General features: G+C 45.6%; 1 protein-coding gene and 1 pseudogene across 2 annotated transcripts in view; one reads left to right on the top strand and one right to left on the bottom strand.

Annotated features, from left to right (window-relative positions):
* The window catches only part of TNRC6C (trinucleotide repeat containing adaptor 6C), a 150,834-nt gene extending 136,867 nt beyond the window's left edge, over positions 1-13,967 (bottom strand). For both annotated transcript variants that reach the window (XM_055321319.1, XM_055321335.1), the window contains exon 1: positions 13,834-13,967. The gene's annotated coding sequence lies outside the window, so the exon portion shown is untranslated. The remainder of the gene's footprint in view (positions 1-13,833) is intronic.
* Positions 130-941, top strand: LOC129502060 (60S ribosomal protein L9-like; annotated as a pseudogene).
* Positions 13,968-14,301: the final 334 nt, after the last annotated feature.

Here is a 14,301-nt window from a genome sequence, read left to right as displayed (position 1 = left end):
AGATCCTTACCTCTACATGCCTATTTTTTCCTTCTACTCATATGCCTCCCTATATCAGTCATTTAACATATCTTTTCAGAAAACTGTGAAATCAAAGAAGCAAAATTGTTGCTCTTTGCCATATCTATTATGAGAATAAAGACCATTCTTGGCAATCAGACTGTCAACATTCCAGAAAATGTCAACATCACTCTAAAGGGATGTACTGTTATTGTCAAGGGCCCCAGAGGAACCCTGCAGCGGGACTTCAATCACATCAACGTAGAACCCAGTCTCCTTGGAAAAAAAGAGGCTCTGAGTTGACAAATGGCAGAAATAGAAAAGAGCTGGCTATTGTCCATACTATCTATAGTCAGTTACAGAACATGATCAAGGGTAATTTACTGGGTTTCTGTTACTATATGAGGTCCATGTATGCTCATTTTCCTATCAACATTGTTATTCAGAAGAATAGTTCTCTTCTTGAAATCAAAATTTCTTGGGTGAAAAATACATCCACGGGGGGTCGGGAGAGTTCATGTGTTGCTTGTCTAGTATCTCAATCCCAAAAAGATGAGTTAATTATTTTTTTAAGACTTATTTATTTTGAGAGAGAGAGAGAGAAAGAAGGCAAGCGGGCACTAGGCGAGGAGGACAAAGAAAGAAGGAGAGGGAAAATCTTGAGCAGACTCCCCACTGAGTACAGAGTCCAGCACGGGGCTCAATTCCATGATCCTGAGATCATGACATGATCTGAATTCAAGAGTTGGACACTTAACCGACCGAGCAATCCCAGGTGCCCCAAAACATGAGTTAGTTGTTGAAGGAAATGACATTGAACTTGTATGAAACTCAGCTGCCTCAATTCAGCAAACCAAACAGTTAAAAACAATGTTACCAGAAAATTTTTGGATGTTACCTATTTTTCTGAAAAAGGAACAGTTCAGCAGGCTGATGAATGAGATCTAAGTTGCCCAGTAACAGAAACAGCAAGATGCCAGATGATTTGTCAGTCTTATTTGTGATATTTTAAAGATGCAGTAAAGGCTGTATTGATTTGGGCCGTTTCTTTATCCAATAATCCTTTGCAACTATTTGGCAAGTAAACTATTTAGAAGTACTAAAAAAAAAAAAAAAAGCAAGATTGTTATCCCTCCAACCAGAGAGCCACATGACAAAAGATAATATGTGTATTCCAAAGCAAGTATCCGAGTCTTCTTACCATATAAGTCTGCAAGGATTTACAACACTCCATGCCTTCAAACTTTTTTTGTTCAAGAAGCAGAAGATATAATACTGAAGAAAAATGGGGGGATCCCTGGGTGGCGCAGCGGTTTGGCGCCTGCCTTTGGCCCGGGGCGCGATCCTGGAGACCCGGGATCGAATCCCACGTCGGGCTCCCAGTGCATGGAGCCTGCTTCTCCCTCTGCCTTTGTCTCTGCCTCTCTCTCTCTCTCTCTCTGTGACTATCATAAATGAATAAAAATTAAAAAAAAAAAAAAAAAAAGAAAAATGGGTCAAGTAAGGGAAATTGCTTTCCAACTGAGATTTCAGACTGAATAGGAAATGGGTGAATTAGAAGAAAAACAGTTATCACCCATCTGTACGTGGCTCTCCTGTATCAAAGGCAGCTTACTTCCAGTTTACCCCATTAACTAAAGCATTCTAGTTTCAAGGTGACAGTTTTACAGAAATGTCTTCCCATTTTTTTTAAAGATTTTATTTATTCATGAGAGAGACAGAGAGAGAGAGAGAGAGAGAGAGAGAGAGAGAGAGAGAGAGAGGCAGGCAGAGACAGAAGCAGGCTCCATGCAGGGAGCTCGATGTGGGACTCGATCCCGGGACTCCAAGATCATGCCCTGAGTAGAAGGCAGGTGCCAAACCGCTGAGCCACCCAGGGATCCCTGTCTTCCCACTTTTAATAATTTGGATGAAAACTAGAGGGGATCCCTGGGTGGTGCAGCGGTTTAGCGCCTGCCTATGGCCCAGGGCGCGATCCTGGAGACCCGGGATCGAATCCCACGTCGGGCTCCCGGCACATGGAGCCTGCTTCTCCCTCTGCCTGTGTCTCTGCCTCTCTCTCTCTGTGACTATCATAAATAAATAAAAATTTAAAAAAAAACTTAAAAAAAAAAAGAGGACATTTGACTTATTAAAAAAAAAAAACTAGAATCCCTTTAAATAGGCTTAAAATATTCAGTAATGCTAATTTTCAAATAATGCTTCAAGTAAAACCTGTTGCTGTGGCAGAAAAAAAATTATCCATAAGATCTCTGTTTTACAGACATACTCCTTGCCTAGCTGTATTCTAGGTGCTAAAGTTAGAAATCAGAGAGAAAAGAGAATTCACCGTTAGGTTTCTCAAATATAAACAAGGTTTCTTATAAACACATCAAGGTTAGTTTTCTCTTAATATACTTTTGGAGCCCCAAATGATACTACTTGAGTCTGTGAACCCATTAGACACAAATTATTTACATGATATTTAATAAAATTGTTTTATTAAAACAGGTCAGATGTCACAGTTCAAATTTGGTGCCCCAAAGATCTCTTTGATCTTTAAAAATAATGAAAATCACTCTATCCAAATAAAATGGAAAAAGAAAACAGTCAGGAGCATGTCGCTGTTAATCAGGTAGACCTGACCTCTCTAAGGTACCTCGGTTTCTCATCTATTGATGACAATAAATGAAATTACATTAGGCTTTCTATACTTGGCACATGATAATCACTCAAAAAACTACAGCTATTGGGGCACCTGGATGGCTCAGTCAGTTGACTCTTGGTTTTGGCTCTGGTCGTAATCTCATGGGTCATGGGAATGAGTCCCACCCCACATTGGGCTCCCTGCTCAGAGGGAAGTCTGCTTGAAGGTTCTCTCACTCTGCCTCTCTCCTCACTTGTGTGCATGCAAGTGCACCATCTCTCTCTCTAAAATAAATCTTTCAAAAAGTGAAATTATGTATTTTTAAAAAGCTATAGGTATTATGAAGTTTGGAATTCTTTCTCCAGCTGTCAATTTATATCTTCAGAGCAAACAGGCTTACCAACACAATAGTGCACTGAAATGAAAGAAAGCAGTATGAATAGCAAATGAATAGTAAACCAGGCCTTACTATCATTTCTGAAGTGCAGTTTAAGGACAGAAAATGTAAAATAAAATGAAAAAATTAAAAGAGCAAATGAGGGCAGCCCTGGTGGCGCAGCGGTTTAGCGCCACCTGCAGCCCAGGGCGTGGTCCTGAAGACCCTGGATCGAGTCCCACGTCAGGCTCTCTGCATGGTGCCTGCTTCTCCCTCTGCCTGTGTCTCTGCCTCTCTCTCTCCCTGTGTGTGTGTCTCTATGAATAAATAAATAAAATCTTAAAAAAAAAAGAAAAAAGAAGAGCAAATGAGGGGGATTCCTGGGTGGCTCAGCAGTTTAGTGCCGCCTTCAGCCCAGGGCCTGATCCTGGGGTCCCAGGGTCGAGTCCCACATCAGGCTCCCTGCATGGAGCCTGCTTCTCCCTCTGCCAGTGTCTCTGCCGTGCCTCTCTCTCTCTCTCTCTCTCTGTCTCTCATGAATAAATAAATAAATCTTAAAAAAAAAAAGAGAGAGCAAATGAAAAAATGGGGGGAAAACTATGGAAAAAGCAAATGAAACATAAGAAAAACTCCTGGGTGATCCTAAAGGCTGAATTCTGAAATCAATATCCACTAATTTGAGATTTAGTCAGAAAATCACAATTGAAAGAGAAAAACGCATTTTCTTAGGCCATCAGAACTACACATCAAAATTCTGCTATCAAAAGATAGAGAGGCACCTGGGTGGCTCAGCTGGTTAAACACCTCCCTTCAGCTCAGGTCATGATCCCAGGGTTCTGGGATTGAGCCCCCATCAAGTTCCAGAGTCTGTTCTCCTTCTCCCTCCCCCTGTCCTCCCCGGGCCCTTCCACCCCGCCCTTGACTTGTGCTCACTCTGTCAAATAAATAAATAAAATCTTTAAAAAAAAAAAAAAAAAAGAGGGGTGATTGGGTGGCTCAGTCAATTATGCATCTGCCTTTGACTCAGGTCATGATCTCAGGGCCCTGGAATTGATTCCCACATGGGGCTCCTTGCCCTGCAGGGAGTCTGTTTCTCCCTCTCCTTCTGCCCCTCTCCCCTGCTTGTCCTTTCTCTCTCTGAAGCCCCTGTCTCTCTCACTCTCTCTCTCAAATAAATCTTAAAGAAAGATAAATAGGAAAAAAAAAAAAGATAAATAGGAATGTGTGTAAGCTGATTAAATAATCACAACTAATAATTTTGTCAAATGAGTATTTAAATTAGGAGTCAACATAAACTGATTTCACAAAAGAGAATTTTAAAATCTTTTAAAATCTGATCTGATTTCTAGAGTCCCTCTGATAGAGAATAAAATAATACAACTAACCAGACATTCTGGGTTGGCTAGAATGATTCCATTATTTATAATACTTATTTCTCCAATGTGCTAGTATCTGAAGATAGTTACAAGGTCTTTATTTTTATTTTTATTTTTATTTTTAGTTACAAGGTCTTTAAAAGGCAAACTGGGGGTAAAAAACATAAAAAAATAAAAGGCAAACCGGGGATTATTTTGTAATTTGTTTATCATACCTAAATTTCAAATGTCCATAAGAAATGTCACACATTATTTCTTCATAATTGGGTGGGTGGCGCTTCCTGGCAAAGCCCGAGGGCTTCAGGGAGGGGAAATAGCCTCCTACTCTGGGTACTCACAGAAAACAGTGCAAGGGTACAACTGAGGACTGAGGGGATGGCCTCACACCTGCAGATACATCCCCATATGCTGGGCTGACTAGTTGAAAATATGGTCACTATCCTGAAAAGATTAAAAACAGAGGGAAAGTATTCATTTCTCAGCCTCTTCTCTCCCTCTACTCTCATTTGTGGAAACATCTCTGAAGAAACAGATTACTCAAAACAGAAAACGTTGACCTTAGTATCCATAAAATACTGTAGATATTACAAAGATGGACAGGTTATTACCCCTGCTACCAAGTAACTCAAAATCTAAAAGAGAAATGATGATGATAATGAAGGATTCTTTGCAAAGCATGAATCTGTAAAGAGCTTTGCTGGGGTTTTGAGTCTAAAATGAACAGGGTGAATGACTCATGCTCATCAATTAAATACAAAACCTAATACATACAAAAGTACAACTGTGGCTAAGGTTCTTACTCATCACCTGACTACAGTAAATAAGGAACATTCTTATCTGTTCTAAGGCCCTCTCCCAAAGCTTCCCCACTCCACTCTATGGGAGAAAAAAAAAAAAAAAAGAAAGAAAGAAAGAAAGAGAAAGTCCATTTTGTTATTTTGTTATCTTTGTTAGAAAAAAGAATCTAGGGCAGCCCTGGTGGCTCAGCGGTTTGAGCGCCACCTTCGGTCCAGGGCCTGATCCTGCACACCTGGGATCGAGTCCCACATCAGGCTCTCTGCGTGGAGCCTGCCTTTCCCTCTGCCTGTGTCTCTGCCTCTCTCTCTATGTCTCTCATGAATAAATAAATAAAATCTTAAAAAACAAAAGAGAAGTCATTTCTTCCAACAGCCCACACCAGTATTGTAATTTTTGTCCTGCTGATTATTTGTAAAATCTTTTTTTTTTTTAAGATTTTACTTATTTATTTGAGAGAGAGCAACCGAGAAAGCATGAGCAGAGGAGGGATAGGAGAGGAAGAAGCAGACTCCTCACTGAACAAGGAGCCTGATGTGGGGCTCAATCCCAGGACCCAGAGATCATGACCTGAGCCAAAGGCAGATGCCCAACTGACTGAGCCACCCAGGCGCCTCTGTAACACCCTTTCAGTTTGATCCTACCAATCAGCTTGTCCAAGCATGCATCACCCTCCACAGACAACTACAATAGCCATGGTGTTCAAACTTCCAATTTCCTCTCTAACCATCTACTATATTTTGGCTCAAAAGTTTCTAATGTGGGCAGCCCGGGTGGCTCAGCGGTTTAGTGCTGCCTGCAGCCCAGGGTGTGATCCTGAAGACCCGGGATCGAGTCCCACGTCAGGCTCCCTGCATGGAGCCTGTTTCTCCCTCTGCCCGCATCTCTATCCCTCTCTCTCTGAATAAATAAATTTAAAAAAAAATCTTTAATAAAAAAAAAAAAAGCTTCTAATCTACTACTCGGTTTATGTCATGCCCAGCAATGATGACGCCAAAAAATGGAAGTTCTACCCAGCTAGGCCTTAGTGTTCACTCATTCAATAAAAATATTGAGTCTCAGGGACTCCTTGATGGCTCAATATTTGAGGTGGTCAGTTGGTTAAGTGCCCAACCGACACTTGATTTCAGCTCGGGTCTTGATCTCAGGGTTGTGAGTTCAAGTACCATGTTGGGCTCCATACTGGGCATGGAGCCTACTTTAACAGAAAAAAAAAAAAAAAAGAGTCCCAGCTACTATATTAGTCACTTTCTAAAAAGTTCCCCCATTCAGTCAAATTCTATCAACTTTCCAGGACCTGTATCCGGTGAAGTCTTGCCTGACCACTGCAACCCCTGGGTCCTCGTCCTCTTCAGAATGATCAGGCTACTCCATTTCTGCATTCTCAAAGTTGATTCCACTGAACCAAAAAGTAGTATAAAGTGAAAACAATGTTTTGAGGTCACGTGCATTTGGGGAACACTGAGCTAATAAAGGTTAACATATTTTTTTTTCTGCCAGACTTCTCTGAGCATCCAGTATGTTAACGTGCATCTTCAAGAGGGCAGACGTGGTATATGACTATATAATTATATACTACCATAAGTTTTTGTTAACTTAAGGAAGTTTCACAACATTTAATTGCTATTTCAGTTTTTGTTTTTTTTTGTTTGTTTGTTTGTTTGGTGCCTGCCTCTCTCACTAGTCAGATAACTCTAGGAGGGCAGAAAGCTGTCAATCCTCACTGTGGCCACTGCACAGAGAAGCCAGTAAGTTTTGGTGGAGTAAAGCAGAAATGATGTGACCAGGCTTGGGGTTTAGAGGATAGCACAGGGGGATGATAAAATGCTCCAATTTCAGCATCATAGGATGTCAACACATTATTAAGTCTCTGATTTGGGGTAAATTATTCATCCTCCATGGGGCTTAGCTTCCCCATCGAGAGAATGTACACAGTAACAAGAGCTACCTTACAAGTTGCAGCTGAGGAATGGATTACACACACAAAGTGCCCAGAAAGTATTCAGTTAATATTAGCAGATGGATTGGTAGGATATAGACCAGAAGAGAGACTAATTAAAAAGCTATTCAAATAATTCAAGCTGTTTATCCATGAGTGAGGGCTATGAAGTAGACTGTCTGAATCTAGATTCTGGCTTTACTTCCTACAAGCTATAGGCTTGTGTAGAAATTACTTCCTTCACTGCCCTCCCTTTTTTTGTCTGTACATCAGGAGCATGAAAAGCAACCATTTTTCAGGTGTGTTGTGTTTTTTTTTTTTTTTTTTAAAGATTGTATTTATTTGGGATCCCTGGGTGGCGCAGCGGTTTGGCGCCTGCCTTTGGCCCAGGGCGCGATCCTGGAGACCCAGGATCGAATCCCACATCAGGCTCCTGGTGCATGGAGCCTGCTTCTCCTTCTGCCTATGTCTTTGCCTCTCTCTCTCTCTCTCTCTCTCTCTCTCTCTCTCTCTCTGTGACTATCATAAATAAATAAAAAATAAAAATAAAGATTGTATTTATTTATGCATGAGAGATATATATAGAGAGGCAGAGACATAGGCAGAGGGAGAAGCAGGCTCCCCACGTGGGAGCCTCATGTGAGACTAGATCCTGGGACTGCAGGATCACACCCTAAGCTGAAGGCGGACGCTCAACCACTGAGCCACCCAGTGTCCCTTGAAGATTATTTTTAAGCGGAGGTCTGGTGAACTGACAGCATGCTTTCTAACTACCCCCCACTCCCATTCCCAATTGTCCCCAGAGACTCAAATGTCCTTCCTTCCACAGAGCCATCATCTTCTTCCCCGACCTCATCTCCTGGCCCCAAATCCTCCTTTAAAACATCAGCCTCCTGAAGAACAAAGCAGATTACGTTCCGTTCCTACACACTTTCCCCTCCCCTTCTGCATTGCCCACTTCACATACAGTGTGAGAAAACAGAATGTAATCAGAGGAGTAATTCTGTATGCCCCCCACCTTGTAATTCCTGAACAACTCTGTTAACATCTTTCCACAGCAGAGTGGATAGAAAGGTGGTATGTTGTACGAATGCCACCGTTTCCCAAATACAGATCTTGACTTTAATTCCTAGTTGCTATTTTAACTTAGATTTACCCCCACTTATTAAAAGAGTAATTAAAAAGAAATTATCTTTGGGAATAAAAAGTAAACAATACCTTTGCCAGGCTCAACTCAAGCAACTGATTTTAGCTGTGAGAGATACAATTCTTAATGAGCTACACTGTACACACAAAATAAATCCAACAAAGCCCATATTCCCCCAGACCATCTTGGCACTAGCCAGTCTACACCTCAGTAAGGGATTCAATCACAGACAAGGGTTATCCCCCCTCTGTGGATAATCTGACATAATACTGTGATACTGCAGGCCTACAGTTCGGGCATTCTGAAGACGTAATGGAGTACTAATTTTCAAGACGCAGGAAAACAGATTGGGTCTTTAAAGAAAAAGCAGGGCAGCCCCGGTGGCACAGCGGTTTAGCGCCGCCTGCAGCCCAGGGCGTGATCCTGGAGACCCTGGATCGAGTCCCATGTCGGGCTATCTGCATGGAGCCTGCTTCTCCCTCTGCCTGTGTCTCTGCCTCTCATTCTCTCTGTGTGTCTCTATGAATAAATAAATAAATAATCATTTAAAATAATAAAATAATAAAATAATACAAAAAATAAAAAGCAGAGCTGTTTAGTGTTGGTATTCTAGAAGGTCACAGGGGATCTTGTGGATTCATACAAACAGATGTTGGTCACAGAAAATGCTGTAACCTTGTAACGATGACAAGCTCGTATACTTGCGCACTCTCATTCTCGTACTTCTGCACAAAAATATTTTTAATAAGGAAGTGAAGTGGGAACTGAGCCACTACAGCTGGATCTCTGAAAGACAGATTCCAGATGAGTCTTTGGGTCCTGGGTGCTGTGACCCAGTGGTCCAGTGATCTTGTGCGTCTTCAGGCAGGTTGCTCTCCAACAGGAGTGGAGTGCTGTGACAAAGAGGCAAATAAGGAAAGGGAGACCACAGGACAGACAACTCACTACTCCTACTTCCTAGAGCAAATATTTATATACATTGGCCTGGAAGAGACATATTTTAGAAGCTATATCCTTACCCATTCTTATTCATTACTCTATCTTAGAAAACCAAAGTCCCATTGCACAGCTGGAACTCAAAGAGCCACATGGAATATTAAGAGTTCAAAACAGCAGTGAGCACTGCTTTCCCAAGGCCATTCCTTCTGCTGTGGTTGCAGCCAGGAGGGCTCAGGAGGGTGCGAACAACTATCTGTGCTTCAGCAGTGATGTTTTATGGCTGGGTGCCCAGATTGTCTAGCTTTGCACACAGCTCTATATAGCCTTTGGAGGGCTACAGGGAAAGAATGCATTCTTAACAAACAGCTCTCCATCCCTGCAACAGCTTCTTCATTCTCTGAAAGCATCTGTGGCCAAGAAAAGAATTCATTTTTAGTAAAACTCTAAAAATGGCACAAAGGGTATGAATTTTCACCATGTTTTTAATATGTAAAACCTCATCACATCCCAATTGGAGAATTAGTGAATACGTATTTTACTTTTCATTAAGTAAGTTCTAGTTCAAACGCATACTCTGCACAATAGGAAACGTACAGGATTATTTTAAGCAAGTTATTCAAACAAGTTCACTGGGCAAGGATTATACATTTCTTGGTTTCAACATCACACAATCTCTACACAAGGTTATAGCTATTTCTGACAAGTAACCTTTGTATTTTTAAGTAATGATATTCTTGAAAAATTGTGTGTAAGCCGAATGTCTATAATTGAGAACATCTTTATTGCATTAAAATTTAAAGAAAGCTTACTGTATATTATTTTGCAAAGTAAAGAATGCTCTCCTCATGACCGCACCATTATTTAAAAGCTAATTTGTAAAAATTGGGGATCCCTGGGTGGCTCAGCGGTTTAGCGCCTGCCTTCGGCCCGGGGTGTGATCCTGGGGTTCCAGGATCAAGTCCCACGTCAGGCTCCCTGCATGGGGCCTGCTTCTCCCTCTGCCTGTGTCTCTGCCTCTCTCTCTCTCTCTCTCTCTCTCTCTGTGTGTGTGTGTGTGTCTCATGAATGAATAAATAAAAATCTGTTAAAAATAATAATAATAATTTGTTTTTTTAATAATAATAATTTGTAAAAAATTTAGAGGTTCACAATTAGACTGACTTAAAGCAAAAAAATCTATAAAATCTGTCTGACAAAAAGGCCAGTTCTCATTTAATATTCTGCTCTCTCTACTTAAGTCTATGACATCTTCAAACAAAATTAAGATGCCAACTGTCTTAATTAAGCAAATAAAATCCACTCATCATACAAAATAGACTGCAGCACCAATACTCCTTCAAAAGATTTCCTTACAGCTCATTGAAAACACCAGAAAACCCTCTGAAATAAAGCTGGGGTGAAAGGTAAAAACCCATTTGTCTCAAAATCACCACTAAGAAAGCCATAACAATTTCAAAGAAACCAAAAACAAAACACACAGAAACAAAGTTGCCTGACTCTTCCCCTACTTACTTAGACTTTCCAGGCCCTATCTGCTGAAGGCTCTACCTCTTGCTCCCTCAACACATCCCTCTCCTGCTTCCAAGACCTTTTATAAATCTGTCCCTCCTCACCTCTCCGTTTCTCATGTTCCCCCACCTCTGACCCTGGGACTTTAGTTGCTCTGGCTAGATAATCTTCGTTTGCTACATCTGCAAATCTCATGTTGTTCTGAGAAGGGGAAACAGCCTCAGAGATGACAACTGATTTTCTTCCTTATAAAATCTTCTCTGATAGTAACCTTTGCACAATAAAGCCTAACTGAGCGCTAACGAGTGGCCTACAACATACACATGCAATCTCATGGATCTAATTCTTAATGGGGAAAGTCAAAAAGACATTGAAATAGTCTTTAAAATGGCTCTTAAGCCTTAAAATGTTAAGTTGTTAGGGAAGTTATACGATGCCAAAGACATTCTATATACTCAAATCAAATAACGGATAAATAAATTTCCATTAGTACTTTTTTTTTTTTTAATTTAAGATTAGCATCACTTTGAGTGGAGCAAGAGTAAGTTTACACTCAGGCCCTCCTTGCTCTCACTTGGAGCTGGGGCAGTCATGCAGACACTCCCGTCTGCAGCCAGTACTGTAGGAATTCTATCTTCCATTTCTTTCCAACTGAAAGCTCTCTTCACTAGGGAAAAAGGCTGCCCCCTCCAGCCCTGACCTCCTCCTCCCCATCTTGGTTTTGGAGGTGAGCCAGATGACAGCATTTGGAAAAGCACAAATTTATCTCAGTAAAGCCGGCTATTTAACAAAAAAGGTGGTGGTGGTGAGAAATACTGTAATTTTAGAGTATATTCCCCCCATGACTTACTTCTGTTTTGATCCCTGTGGATCCAATGAAACAGTACACCCCACTTTCCTCATAATCAGCCCTCTAATGCAACTATTTGTTCCAAAACTCTCAAGCCAACTAAGTATAAACATAAACCTGCTACAAAATAATCTTTGTCCAAGTGTTAGAGCATATGCCACTTGAAAAAGAACAATAAACATTGTAAGAAGAAAAACCAAAAGTCAACATTTACATGTACACTAGGTTACTACTAGAATATTTAAATGCCAGAATCCAAAATGAAACACTGAGGATTCACCCTTATGACAGACTCGCTGTCCACCTTATTTAATAGCTTAAGAGTAAAACGGAGGTACCGGTCAATAAGGTCTTCGGTTCGGACAAGAAACATCGGAGACTTAGTCTTTTAAAACTAGATCCTTGGGGTGCCTGGGTGGCTCAGTCGGTTGAGTGTCTGCCTTCAACCCAGGTCATGATCTCAGGGTGCTGGGATCAAGCCCCACATTGGGCTCCCTGCTCAGTGGGGAGCCTGCTTCTCCCTCTCCTTTGGCCCCTCCACCCCACTAGGGCGTGTATGCTCACACTCTCTCTACCCCTCAAATAAATAAAATCTAAAATAAATAAATAAATAAATAAATAAATAAAGCAAAAAAACAACAACAACAAGATCCTCACAATAAAATCAAGTCTGGGGCGCCTGGGTGGGTCGGTGGTTGAGCAGCTGCCTTCTGCTCAGGTCATGATCCCGGGGTCCTGGGATCGAGTCCCGCATCGGGCTCCCTGCAAGGAGCCTGCTTCTCCCTCTGCCTGTGTCTCTGCCTCACTCTCCGTGTCTCTCACGAATCCACTCCCCTGCTTAAGAAGTGCTAGTTTGAAAAAATCGCTCTGCATCACCCTAAGTCAAATTTCGCTCAGCCAACACTATTACTACTATTACCATTTTTCTGAGCTATCAATTTCCCATGACCCAACGTGTGAAAGGAAAACAATTCTGAGAACCTCTATTCCTATGAAAAGGCGAACATTAGAAACTTTCTGTAGAAAAAGCAAACTTTCACGACAGGCAAGTAAAGCAGCGGCTATAGCTATTAAGAGCGCCCCTCGCATCTGTAAACACCGACAATCAAACCAACGTGGTTAGCGCAACCGGGCTAGTCGTTTGCAAAGCCTCGTTTACCATCATCTCCCCCCAACGATGCATCCTAGGAGTGCCGCAATGGGAGGTGTTCTAAGCCCTTCACCGCCTCTGTGGTTGGGGAATAACGCACTTCTCCTCAAGGTGCCCTCAGCCAACCAAGTCCATCCGGCCCAGGGGCTGCATTTCAGCGTCTGCTCTTTCTCGCAGTACGGGAGTCCGCAGTGTAGGCACACACCTGTCAGCACCCCTGCACGTTTCCAACCGACCGGCACCGTGTGCTGAGACCGCTCAAGCCACGTTTCCGGGGTCTCCGCTCGCCCTCGCCGTTAATTCTAACCGTGAGGGAGTCAGTCGCGCGCAACCATCCCTCGGCGGCTCCCGCTCCGCTCGGGCTCGCAGCGGCGCGCACCCGGTGGCCCTCCCGGCCTGACCACGACGCCGACCGCGGCCGGGCCCCTCGGGAACACAGTGCGGGGGGGGGGGGGGGAGGGACCAGCCCGGCGGCCGCTCCGGCTGCACGTCCACGGAGCACCATTTTGAGTCCACAATCTGCAGCTCGTGCCTCGACGCCACCGAGCAGACAACCCAAATGGAGGCTTAACGTGACGAGAGGCAGAGCGGCTCGAGGCGACGCCGCTCGCTCTGCCCGGGGCCGCGGACGCCGCCGGGGGACCTGCGGCCGCCCCCCCCCCGCCGCCCGCGCCGCCCCGGCCCTGCAGCGCCGACGGGCTTCCCAGAGCCCCGGGGAGCCGGCGGGGAAGCCCCGCGTCCGCACCTGCCCCGTCTCACGGCCACGCGCCGACCGATTCAATGTCATCCGCGGGGCAACGGTGCACGCGAGGCGTCGCTCCGGCAGAGGCGGCTCCGCGGCCCCCGCGGCCCCCTCGGCCCCCTCGGCCCCCTCAGCCCGCGCGCGCGCCAGGCCGGCGGCTGCCTTCTCCGTCCCCCTCCCCCCCGACCGCGGCTCGGGGGCCTCCGCCCGGCGCGCCCCGGGGATGCGAGACCCACGGGCGCCCGCTCGCGGGGGAGGGGCGGGGGCGCGCGGCTCCGACGGCCGCGGGGCTCGGACGGGCGCTCGCGCTCCGGGCCCGGACGAACAAAGGCGGCGCGGCCCGCCCGGCCACCGCGGCGGCTCCGAGGCCCGGCCGGCGCTCACCTGGGCTCCGTCCCCGGCGGCGGCGGCGGCGGCGGCGGCGGCGGCTGCTCCTCGGCGGGGCTCCGGCGGCGCGGGCCTGGCGGCCACAGCGACGACGACGGCGACGGCGACGCGGGCGGCCGCCCCGGGGCCTGCGGGCTGCTCGGGCGGCAGGGGCCCCCTCAGCGCCGGCGCCGCGGGCTCAGGTCCCGGCGCGGGCGGCGGCGGCGGCGGCGGCGGCGGCGGCGCGGGCGGGTGGGCGGCGGCGCGTCCCGGCAGGTCCAGGTCCGGCCCCGGCGACGCCGCGACGCGTCCTCCTCCTCGCGCCCGCGAGCGGGACGGCGGCTCCGGCGCGGCCCGGGGTCCGAGGCGGCGGCGGCGGCGGCGGCGGCGGCGGCGGCGGCGATGTGCGCTGGGCGCTCGGCCGGCTCCGCTCCCTCCGCCCGCGGCTCGGGCGGGCCCGCGGCGGCGGCGGCAGGAGCGCGGCGG

Source organism: Nyctereutes procyonoides, unplaced genomic scaffold, assembly GCF_905146905.1.
Source record: "Nyctereutes procyonoides isolate TBG_1078 unplaced genomic scaffold, NYPRO_anot_genome, whole genome shotgun sequence".
Lineage (NCBI taxonomy): Eukaryota > Metazoa > Chordata > Mammalia > Carnivora > Canidae > Nyctereutes > Nyctereutes procyonoides.
This window is presented reverse-complemented; position numbering and strand designations above follow the sequence as displayed.